This window comes from Carassius carassius, chromosome 29, assembly GCF_963082965.1.
Source record: "Carassius carassius chromosome 29, fCarCar2.1, whole genome shotgun sequence".
NCBI classification, from domain to species: Eukaryota; Metazoa; Chordata; class Actinopteri; order Cypriniformes; family Cyprinidae; genus Carassius; species Carassius carassius.
In genome coordinates, this window is record NC_081783.1 from 3,612,569 (window position 1) to 3,625,831 (window position 13,263).

Below are 13,263 nucleotides of genomic sequence, written 5' to 3' on the forward strand. Positions count from 1 at the left end.
GTTGATTCACATGCCCTCCAAAACATTTTGGCACAGGTTATGAGACTCGGACAGCAAATAAACCGTATGACATATGGGCCTACTGTGCTGCAAACTCTTCATACACACACAAAAAAAGGGGGTAACATCTAAATTCGCATTTTTTGTTTGTTTGTTTGTTTTTTACAAGTGACACATATTATTTTATATTGCTGTATCAGACCTAACCGTATAATACACACAGATACTGTGGAGTTTAAAGAATAAATTAGATTCACATGAAGTAAACACATGCAAAATAAAAAAATAAATAAATATATAAAATAAAAAAGTGTTGTGTCTATATGGTCTCGTTAATGTTGCACAGTCAAAATGTCAGAAAATCTGGTTTAATGGTTTGTTTAACTATTTGGCCCATTGTGACTTATTAACTCACTCTTAGTAATAAAGTCATATTGTATGGGCCATTTCTCCTTTATCATCTGACCTGAGATGGGTGAGGCCATCCACTCATGTATTGCAGCAAACCATGTTATGAGCGCTTTGAAATGCAAGTTTGCCGAATAAAAGGTTTTTTAAGGATTTTAACAATGGCGATTCAGCTCTGATTAGTGTCTAACAAGCACAACTATTGTTGTGATAAGTGACCAATATTTAACCACACAAGCGGTCTTATTATGCATACTGGATAAAATGTGAGGTATAGAACGCTCCATCGGTCTGTGCACATAACAGACTAGGCAGCTAAAATTTATTTGTCCTTATTTGCATGCACTACAAGAGATCTCCTGTGTGTCTGCTGTAGACTTGAATACTAATGAGCATTTGTTTGGGTGTTAGAAGGAGGCTTGGCTGCAAATTCTGTCAAACATCGGCAGAATAAATTAAAAGCCAACACTGCATTGACAAAACCAAGTCTTTGTTACTGACACAGAATGAGTAACGCATGCCTGGGAGAGCCGGAGAGATCACAGCCTTCAGATGGGATTTCTCAAACCTTCAATTATGGCTAGAAAAAAAAAAAACTAAAAAAGAAAGAAAGAAAGAAAAAAACCTTAAACATTGTTTTTTTTCTGAGATGAGAGAGGCCAGCACATGCATTTACTTTAAAATAAAAAAATAAATAAAAAGGAAGAAAAGTAAGTAAATCAGGGAAACCATTCCAGGTTCACTTCTCAAACAATGTAAATTAAGACATGACCAAGTGAAAAAAATTGCATTATACTTCTGGTAGTAATTCATTTCAGAAAGCTGAAACACATTCTTGTTGTCATAACGTTCACCTTGGAGATTGAAAATTTTTCTTTTTTGAGACCCCAGGAGCCCAAATTCAGACCCAGAACAATAAAACCCACAGAAGAGGTGGGAGTTCAAAGGAGGAATCTTTATATTACCAAACTGCAGGGAGAGGAAGAGTAGATATAAGTCATGATCTGCAAGATTAACCACAATCTGATGTGATCCGACCACCTCAGAGAAAACCAGTGTTGAGCTGCTGCGAGAGCTTTTGAAGCACAGCAGCTGTGGTCAAAGACTTCTCGTGTGTTCTGATTGGTGCATGATGATGATGAGTGGATAAAGACTAGAGCAATCAAATAGTGAGAGAGTGATCTGCTCACCTGGTTATGTTCGTGGATGTTTCGACGTGGAAAGCAGGAAAGCAGTGGAAAGCAGTCAACATACTTTTCGTACCTTAAAATCAGTAAATGTTATGAAATTAGAGAACTAAGCTAGTAGCGCTGGCGGTGTCATTTGATTTGGATCGCCAATCATTTGAGTCAGTTTGGGAGTTCGGAGCGGGTTCGCGAATCATTTGAGTCAGTTCGGGATTTCGGAGCGGGTTCGCGAATCATTTGAGTCAATTTGGGAGTTCGGAGCATGAATCATTTGGGTCAGTTTGGCAGTTCGGAGCGTTAATCATTTGAGTCAGTTCGGGAGTTCGGAGCGTGAATCATTTTAATCAGTTTGGGAGTTCGGAGCGGGTTCGCGAATCATTTGAGTCAGTTTGGGAGTTCGGAGCGGGTTCGCGAATCATTTGAGTCAGTTTGGAAGTTTGGAGCAGGTTCGCGAATCATTTGAGTCAGTTTGGGGTTCAGAGCGGGATCGCGAATCATTTGAATCAGTTCGGGAGTTCGTAGCGGGTTCGCGAATCATTTGAGTCAGTTCGGGAACTCGGAGCGGCTTCGCGGATCATTTGAATCAGTTCGAGAGTTTGGAGCGGGTTCGCGAATGATTTGAGTCAGTTCGGGAGTTTGGAGCGGGATGGCGAATCATTTGAATCAGTTCGGGAGTTCGTAGCGGGTTCGCGAATCATTTGAGTCAGTTCGGGAGTTTGGAGCGGGATGGCGAATCATTTGAATCAGTTCGGGAGTTCAAAATGGGTTCGCGAATCATTTGAGTCAGTTTGGGAGTTCGGAGTGTGAATCATTTGAGTCAGTTCGGGAGTTCGGAGCTGGTTCGCGAATCATTTGAGTCAGTTTGGAAGTTTGGAGCAGGTTCGCAAATCATTTGAGTCAGTTTGGAGTTCACGATTCATAGCTGTATATGGATAGGCATTTAGAACTAATTTAGTAGCTATTTCTAATTACGTTTTCCAGGCTTGTTTAGGTGTGATACGTGAACTTGTATTTTTTGTTTTAATGATGCCTTTTAACAGTATCAAGTATATTCAAAAACTAAACAAATCGTGCCTAAAAAGTGCACGCATCTAGGCTAATGTAAAGTTACATGATGAAGTCTAGTAAGTGCGTGTGGCGCGCGTGCATTTTGACTGCGTTCTTTCACTGCATTATTCGGTGTATTAAAATGCATTTATGAATGCATGTGAATGATCACAAAATTCATATGGGTATTAGAAAATATATATATTTATATAACTTTATGTAATTAATCAATATCACACGAAGAGTGCCATTTCAGTTTTTCTCCAAAAATCAGCATGATTAAAATGTGATATTAAGTTACTACAAACAATAATTGAATTACAAATACAACCCGAATTCCGGAAAAGTTGGGACGTTTTTAACATTTTAATAAAATGAAAACTAAAGGAATTTCAAATCACATGAGCCAATATTTTATTCACAATAGAACATAGATAACGTAGCAAATGTTTAAACTGAGAAATTTTACACTTTTATCCACTTAATTAGCTCATTTAAAATTTAATGCCTGCTACAGGTCTCGAAAAAGTTGGCACGGGGGCAACAAATGGCTAAAAAAGCAAGCAGTTTTGAAAAGATTCAGCTGGGAGAACATCTAGTGATTAATTAAGTTAATTGATATCAGGTCTGTAACATGATTAGCTATAAAAGCTTTGTCTTAGAGAAGCAGAGTCTCTCAGAAGTAAAGATGGGCAGAGGCTCTCCAATCTGTGAAAGACTGCGTAAAAAAATTGTGGAAAACTTTAAAAACAATGTTCCTCAACGTCAAATTGCAAAGGCTTTGCAAATCTCATCATCTACAGTGCATAACATCATCAAAAGATTCAGAGAAACTGGAGAAATCTCTGTGCGTAAGGGACAAGGCCGGAGACCATTATTGGATGCCCGTGGTCTTCGGGCTCTCAGACGACACTGCATCACTCATCGGCATGATTGTGTCAATGACATTACTAAATGGGCCCAGGAATACTTTCAGAAACCACTGTCGGTAAACACAATCCGCCGTGCCATCAGCAGATGCCAACTAAAGCTCTATCATGCAAAAAAGAAGCCATATGTGAACATGGTCCAGAAGCGCCGTCGTGTCCTGTGGGCCAAGGCTCATTTAAAATGGACAATTTCAAAGTGGAATAGTGTTTTATGGTCAGACGAGTCCAAATTTGACATTCTTGTTGGAAATCACGGACGCCGTGTCCTCCGTGCTAAAGAGGAGGGAGACCTTCCAGCATGTTATCAGCGTTCAGTTCAAAAGCCAGCATCTCTGATGGTATGGGGGTGCATAAGTGCATACGGTATGAGCAGCTTGCATGTTTTGGAAGGCTCTGTGAATGCTGAAAGGTATATAAAGGTTTTAGAGCAACATATGCTTCCCTCCAAACAACGTCTATTTCAGGGAAGGTCTTGTTTATTTCAGCAGGACAATGCAAAACCACATACTGCAGCTATAAGAACAGCATGGCTTCGTCGTAGAAGAGTCCAGGTGCTAACCTGGCCTGCCTGCAGTCCAGATCTTTCACCTATAGAGAACATTTGGCGCATCATTAAATGAAAAATACGTCAAAGACGACCACGAACTCTTCAGCAGCTGGAAATCTATATAAGGCAAGAATGGGACCAAATTCCAACAGCAAAACTCCAGCAACTCATAGCCTCAATGCCCAGACGTCTTCAAACTGTTTTGAAAAGAAAAGGAGATGCTACACCATGGTAAACATGCCCCGTCCCAACTATTTTGAGACCTGTAGCAGAAATCAAAATTGAAATGAGCTCATTTTGTGCATAAAATTGTAAACTTTCTCAGTTTAAACATTTGCTATGTTATCTATGTTCTATTGTGAATAAAATATTGGCTCATGTGATTTGAAAGTCTTTTAGTTTTACTTTTATTAAAATTTAAAAAACGTCCCAACTTTTCCGGAATTTGGGTTGTACAAAATATTGCAGAATAATGTAATATATGAATAAATAATAGCCTAAAGAAACTTTGTGCCAAAAGGGTTCTTTCTTGTCATTATATAACCTTTTTAGCATTTGGAGTTGAGTAAAGAACCCTATGGTTCTATATAGAACCCCAATGAACCCTTTTTTCTAGAAGTGTTTTGTCATAACATTCACCTTGGAGATTTCCGAATTCAGACCCAGAACAATAAAATCCACAGAAGAGGTGGGAGTTTGTGGCCCAAATTAAATGTAGTTCGACTACGCCACCCAATTAAAGAGCTGGGACTCTAAATAAAAGTAGCCTTATCTTTTATTTGCAAGTTCTTTTAGTTTGGTGGGAGCAACACAACAGATATACCCAGACAACAGTTCAATATAAAAATATATTTATTATGATCTTGAATTACAACAATAAAATAGAAAAAGAGTACATCATACACACTCTCACTCAAGCTTAAAAGCTGAACAGGATAAAACACTCCAAAATCCATTGGAAGTCCATCAGCAATTCCTTAACACAAGTCCATCTCTCGCCTAACAGTGGCGTCTACGCAGCGGCCACCTGTCAATCACAAAAAGGAAACCACCAGTATCTCCACAGTAGATAATAAACACAGCATAGCACAACACCACAATAGAAATACACACGTGCAATATACAACAAATCACTGCAATTCGTAAATGTACACAACCTATATATTTATATCTAAATTATGACTATGGTAGACAGACTGGAACTCTCCAATTTAGGTCAAGCTGGATCTTAACTTCGGATGGAACAACGCAACATAACTTAACACAGGGTGTCACTCACCAATAAACTGGGAGCAGACGAATCTGACTCCCAGTCCTGTTGGACAGCACTCCACCCACCACCGGGACAGGACGGATGAGGTAGACTCTGGACAGCACAGCAAGGATTGGCAGCAATCTTAGCCTAGCAGAGAAGGCGAAGACACAGCAGCCACCGAGTTGATAACTGGACCGGTACATCAACAACTTCGGGCTTCGAATAATAACACCACATCAAGAGGAAAAAAAAGGGAAAAACAATCAGTGCCAAATACACACACGGAAAACACAGCACCCAAAACAAATAAATTACAATCCCTCCATATGACATCCCCCCACTCTTTAACGTTGGCAGTCCCTGACAACCAGATATATACTACTGTCCTTCCCCTCACTTTTTACATTAGCATTCCTTAACCATAGGTATCCAAGTGTCTAAGTGTCTCTATATCTCACTGGGGGCTGGCCCATATTGGAACGGACAGACCTCCTAGGGGCCACATCATTATTTGGGTCATCTGGAACAAGAGGGTCTACCCATGGTACATACATCAGGGATTGGGGTTCACAAACAGAAGGTACTGGCAGCTCAGGGTGCAATGCGAGGGCACCTTTGGGTGGACTGATACAAGGTTTAAGAGAATTTCTATGCAGAACCCTCTCTTTCCCTGTACGCTCAGATTTAACACAATACATTAAACCCTCTTTATTAAACTGTTCTACCACTACATAAGGCTCTGGATCCCACTTGCCACAAAGCTTCCCTTTCCCCCATCTCGCCTATTCCGTCGCCACACACGTTCCCCGAGAGTCAACGGAAGTGACTTGGCCTTGCGGTCATATTGCCTTTTATACTGCTCTGCAGCCTGACCCATAGACTTAGCCGTTAAAGAGTAGGCATACAACAAGTGTTGGTGATGTTCACCCACCCAACTGTCCCAGCTCTCTACACCCAGGGCTACATCCACAGGCAATTTGACATAACGTCCAAACATCAGATATGAAGGTGCATACCCTGTTGAGCTATGTAAGGTAGCACTGTAAGCTTGGACAACGGCAGGGAGATGTTCAGGCCAGGCAGCTTTGCTTTTCATCCTCCAAAGTTTGCAGCATGCTCAGGAGAGTCTGGTGGAGTCTGCAACCGGGACACAAGGAGTGGTACTGTTGGACCGGAGTCTGCATACCTGGCCAAAAGCAGTGTAGACGTAAGCAACTTATGGTCCTTTCTACTCCCAAATTTCCAACAGCTTTATGATGTTTCTCCCACACCTCTTTACACTGTTGAGCAGGGCAGACAATCTGGAAGCGGTCTTCATGGGTGTTTTAGTCAGTAATTCGGAAACTTTCCGAAGCCCCATTGGAAACTTCCCACTTTCCACATACCTCCGCACTTGGTCCAAATCCTTGTCCTCAAGCTGTTTAGCTCCCCAGACATCCATCGACTGCCCTTCTGTCGAATGTACATCTGCCACAGCCACTAAATTATTCAAATCAGCACCTAAAGAAGCTTCAACAGGTACTCTGGAAAGGGCATATGCATTAGCATTTTCCCTACCAGAACGATACTTCACATGGTAGTCGAAGGCAGCTAGTTGGGCTACCCACCTTTGTCATTATTGTCAGTATAAACAATCACCTTGGCCCCCATCAATTAATCTTTAAATGTTTCTACTATGGCCCATTTTAAAGCTAGCAATTCCAATTTGAAGGAGCTGTAGTTGGCATCATTCTTCTCACTAGGATGCAGGCTCCTGCTGGCATAGGCCACAACTTGCTCACGCCCATTGTGTAACTGGGCTAAGACAGCTCCAAGACCAGCATTGGTCACGTCCATGTATAACACAAAAGGTTCTGCATAGTTAGCATATGCCAAGATAGGGGCCTCAGTTAAAGCCGTTTTTAGATGATCAAAGGCTTGTTGACACTCCTCAGACCAAGAGATCTGCCGAGATCCTGTTCTCTTATCTGCGGGGGCCCCATCTAGGAGGGCATTCAAGGGGCATGCTATCTTTGCAAAATTAGCAATAAAACGGTGATAATAACCTGCTAAGCCCAGGAAAGCATGTACCACTTTGATTGTAGTCGGGGCCGGCCATTCAGTCACAGCAGTGACCTTGGTTGGGTCTGGTTTCACTCCCTTTCCAGTGACCACATGGCCCAGGAACCTTACTTCTCTCCATAACAGCTGACACTTATCTACTCTCAGCTTGAGCCCATGATGTTGCAGTCGCTCAAAGACAGCCTCCAGATGCCATAAATGGGAGGAAAAGTCTGTGGAATAAACAATAATATCATCCAAATAAATGAGTACAGAGTCAACGATTTGCCCACTCAAGCATTGCTGCATAAGCCGCTGGAATATCGCAAGCACATTGCAGAGGCCAAATGGCATCCTCTGAAACTCGTATAGACCTAGTGGAGTGGTGAAGGCAGTCTTGGGTTGGTCTCGGGGGTCGACTCCAACCTGCCAATAACCACTAGCTAACTCGAGTGTAGTGAACCAAGAGGCTTGAGTCAAGGAGGTTAGGGTCTCCTCTATACGGGGGAGCGGGAAGGCATCTTTATGAGTTAGGGAATTCAATTTACGATAGTCAACGCAAAAGAACCAACTGCAATCCTTCTTATGGACCATCATATTGGGCGCAGCCCAAGGGCTAGAGCTTGGCTGAATAACCTTCTTTTCCAACATATCAGCTAGCAGGGCACGCATTTCTTGGTACATCATAGGTGGTAGTGGGTGATATTTTTCCCTTACTGGGGGTGCGTCACCAGTTTGGATTTGGTGCTGCACCACATCAGTATGCCCAAAATACTCCTCATGGAGGGCAAACACTCTGACCCACCTTTGCAGGAGCGCCCTAACACCTTGCTTCTGTTGTTCAGTCAAGTCATCTCGGCCTTTTATATCTCCCAATACCTCAACAGGTGGTTCCACTTGTTCTCCCTTTCAGACCTCCACAATATCCACCATGACTGTTCCATCATCTTGCATGGTCAGGCTTAGATCTGTCTGGCCATGAACATCAGCACTGTCAACAGAACAGTTTCTCCAACTTCTGATAGCGGCCTATAAAGACAGGACAAGAGGTCCTGTGGACAAGATAGCTCAGGCAGTGCTTCGATCAGACCACAGAAATCCTGCCCCTTCGGACCCATCCGTGCACATCCCCAAACCACCACCTCACTTCTAGCTGGAACGGTTAAGCCCCTGCGGTTTGCTGGACTCACAAACCCCATGTATCCACCCCCCCAAACCCCCCCCCCCCCCCCCCCGACTACAGCTGTCCATTGGCACACAGCAAATGCACTCGTCCAGGCTTTCCTTGTCCCTAGATCCTGGAAAACAGTTTTCAGGCCCTCTGGTTGATTAAGTAGGTCCTGCCAGCAGGTTGTGATAACGTTCATACCGATCAGTAATGGGGCAGTTACACAGTGGTCAGCTACAATAACAACACCCCTCCCAGAAATATTAACACCTCCTACTTCGAAATCCATCACTGCATATCCTTGATAAGGAATGGATAACCCATTAGCCGCTCTAACTTTTTTTTTGGGGGGGCCACGCCATATGATAGGGCATCTGTTGAATAGTGTTGGTCAAATACACTCTGTTGCATTAACGTCACTTGCGAACCACTGTCGATTAGTCCAATTAAAGGCACACCATTTACTTTAACCTCAACCTTAGGACAGTCACCTACAAATATGGTCCTTGGTCCTGCTTCCCCTGAATTCCCTGCTACTTGGACCTCAGTAGCAGGAGAAGCTAGTTTAAATCAGTAACTGACGTGGATGGGGTCTACAGAACCTAGCAATATGTCCAGTGGCGCCACACAGGCGGCATATAGGCATATACCAACTTTGGGTCAAAGATGGACTCACCCAACCGTTGGGTTACATTTTTACATTAATTGTTTAATAGTTCATATTTCACCCAAGTTGGGTTGGAATAACCCAGCATTTTTTAGAGTGTGGCAACAAGACAAGGATCATTTAGCATCAGTTCTTTTAGTTTATTATTTCTTTGAATACTAGTGTGCTGTTTTACACTGACACTATTACAGAAATGCATGCTCTTCATTATATTGTATATGTTTGCTTTTCTAACAAACAGATTGTCTATATTTGTTGTAAATAAGGTTTATAGCAGATGTTAACAGTGATTAACAACAATTAATCTGAAGTGCGGGGTTGGCTGGGCTTGCTATAAACCAGTAATTCTTTTGATTCAAGAAAAATTACAGCCCTGCACCAGTTCTGTCAACCACTGTGCCATACCCCCACCACCACACACAACATACACCACAGCACCATCTACGGCTCTATAGTGCCCCCCTGCAATCAACCACCACAGCCCTGCAGGGGGGCTCTAGAATTTACTTACTGTCCCAAGTGTACAGTCACTAGAGTGCGAGTGTCCTGAGAAACGGAAAAAGAGTCATTCAGAAGCTGGAACTAAAGATCAAAGATTCCAAACCTTCTATTTATGTTAATGACTACCATTGTGACATCATACATTTGAATTTGGCAGTGTGTTCTTCATGAGTGTTAAGTAAAGCAGATGCATTTCACACTAGTAATTTGCCTCAGATGCCACAAACTGAAGGTGGAATTAATGACTTGCTCCCCTGCAGGGCTGTGGTGGGGGTTTGACACAGTGATTAACAAAAGAGGAGTGGGGTTGTGTTTTATTTCCAGTCAAATGAACATTAATGGTTTAGAGCAACCCCATGTTATTAACATGTTAATGGTCAAGTTAATAATATAATATTCACGCATTCATATGATTAGGAACTGAATTTCATATTCAATTTTAGGGAAATTTTTGTACTTGTTTACAAAAACTTAGTACTGTGTTTGGTCTGCATTAGAGGAAAAAAAGAGTAATTTTTGTGCAGACTGCCCTCATTTGATCACTCAAGCATGTTTCTTTTCTTGTGAACACAAGGGGGCAGAACAGAATAATCTATTATTTTGCCAACCTTACAAAATTTGTGGTTTCTCCATGGTTTTGTACTTTAATTACCATTGACCTTTTCTCTCTTACTATGGATTCTAATCACGAAGCACAAGGCTCCGGACCGATCCCTCAGTTCAGATGAAATGTGGAGAGGTGAAATTTCCTATAAATCTTTCTAGCGCAGCTCTCTTCTGCCCTTAAAGGAGTAGTTCACTTTCAGAATGAAAATTCTGTCTTCATTATTCACCCCCCACTTGTTCCAAACCTGTTTGAGTTTCTTCTGTTGAACAGAAAAGAAGATATTTTGAAAAATGTTGGAATCTGAACAGTAGGGCACCCCTGTATTGTTTTTTTTTTTTTCTATTATGGAAGTCAATAATGCTAATCAACTGTTTGGATGGCTCCTCAATAATTATATCCTTTTTTGCCCATTCACTTATCTTTCTCTTTCTTTCTTTCTTTCTTTCTTTCTTTCTTTCTTTCTTTCTTTCTTTCTTTCTTTCTTTCTTTCTTTCTTCTATATTTTATAAATATATGCAGGCCTACATTAACAATTGAAACTTTTTAAATATTTTAGCATTTTATGGTTATTGCCACTAAAACTGATTGTACCTGCAAAATAATGGATTAAAAAATATATTTTTAAAGCACCAAAATTTATGTGTATTTGGATTTCTATGTTATTATATTCAAAAGTTCAGCCGATAAGATTTTTAAAATGTTTTCGAAAGAAGTACGTCTCTTCTGTTCAACAATGCTGCATTTATTTGATCAAAAATACAGTTTTTACAATTAACAATAGCTGATTTCTATTTGAAATATTTGAAAATGTAATTTATTCCTCTGATCTTTATTATAATAACTCCAGTCTTCAGTGTCACGTGATCCTTAAGAAATCATTGTAATATGCTAAATGCTTAAGAAACATTTTATCATTATTATTATTAGCAATATTTTTGTGGATTCTTTGATAACGTTCATAACAACAGCATTTATTTGAAATAGAAATATTTTGTAACAATGAAAAAGTCTTTACTGTGTCTTTGTCAATTTAATGCAACCTTGCAGAGAAAATGATTTCTTTCAAAGAAAAAAAAAATAAATAAATCTTACCCACCCCCATATTTTTGAAGAGTAGCGTTTGTAAATGGGATGAACTGATAATTAAGATATTCACACAACAAGAAAAAATTATTTCATTCAAACAGTTGTGTGCAGATAAACTAAACTTAAGACTGAAGCCATATACTGACAGTTGAAGGGTAAACACTCTTACAGTGTAACAGTTTAAAAGTAAAACAGTAGGCTTACAAGGATAAGGACAGTCTGTGCTCATACCATTTTAGCTTAAATAGATTTTGTTTTCACTTGTTGTAAGCTGTAAATTATTTACCCTTACTCACTAACCTGATTTTAATCCACAAATAGTCTAATTATACAGAGAAATGACCAGTGTATCAGCTAGAGAGTCTAAAGCTAATTTGCATTCAGTGAGACTCACAGTGAAGGACAGCATAAAACAGTAATAAAAATGTTTGTGACATGCTGGGACAGTAGTCGTAGTGGCAAATACAAATATTAAACCAATGCATAATTCATAAATCAAGAGCCCAACTCTTGGAGCAACATGATTGCGTGCCGAAACAAAACAAGATCGACCGCTCTGGTAAATTTTGAGAGTGTGGAAGTACACAGTTCTTGAATGGAAAGGTTAGCGCTGTCCTTGAGTCACATGAACAGACTGTGTGAATCACACAAGGGTGGATGAAGCGGTCAAAGTTGTACAAGAACAAATTTCTTATGTAAAAGCATGACTGTGTTTCACCCTACAGCAGCAGATTAAAGTAGAAGCAACTTAATGTGGAGTGACAGTCCTAACGGAACTGGCTGAGAGTGACTGTCCTGGCCACAGATTTACAAGGATTTCTGCAAGATCTACAACAACACCCAAGAAGGAGCTGAAAAAGCCAGGAAAGGTTCTTGCAAATATTTCCAGACCTGCACTGCGAATAGAGCTATCTTGCTCTTCCGATCTCATCACCCGACACATGCAAAGATTCCTGACACCGAGTGTTGACGGTGCACTCTGGAGACCTGCCTTCAGTCCTGTCTCTTCCCTCCACAACCTGTGCAGAAATAAACAAACAAACAAAAGATGTTCCTTAAAAAGCTAGTTCACCCAAAAATGATAATTAGTTTTTAATTCACTCACCCTCAGGCTATCCAAGATGTAGGTGCCTTTTTTTCTTGAGTAGAACAGTAAAGAAGATTTTTAGCTGAAACCGTGGTCCTTGGTGATTCATAAAATCAAGTCAGTGGCTTCATATTTTTAAGAATAAAAAAAGCATATCAATAAACACAAAATGAACGATTGGTCTGTACAAGAAATTACAAAATATATTGTTGTATTTACAACATTATTACCTGTAATCCAGAGTTTAAGGCAACTGGGAAGTACAATTATTTTCTGCAAACTATTGCTTCCCAGTGGCGGTTCTACACTGAGGCCTAGGGAGGCCCGTGCCTCTGTAGACATGTCCCTGGCCACCCCTGTGGCCACCCCCGTGCTGAAAAAAAAAAGTAATATGATTTTACACGCAAGCGCCAAAAGCGGAACTAATGTGACGCAACATTCTACACGGGTAAATTAGTGCAGTGCACCCAAACACTTAGAAAAACGTAATCATATTCAGCGATGCAAACAACGCGCTTTTCGGCGCCTCCCATTTTTTTCACATCAGTTTGGGTGACTTGGGTCTGATTATAATTTCTCAAAGTCTTCTGAAGCAATTCCATAGCTTAATGTTATGGACAGAAGACTATTTACATCATTAAATTAAACTTTACGGAAACCTTGTTTTCCCTCCTCTGCGGCTGTCAATCATTCTCCATTCAGTATTCAAATAGCGCGCACCTCGTCCATTTACA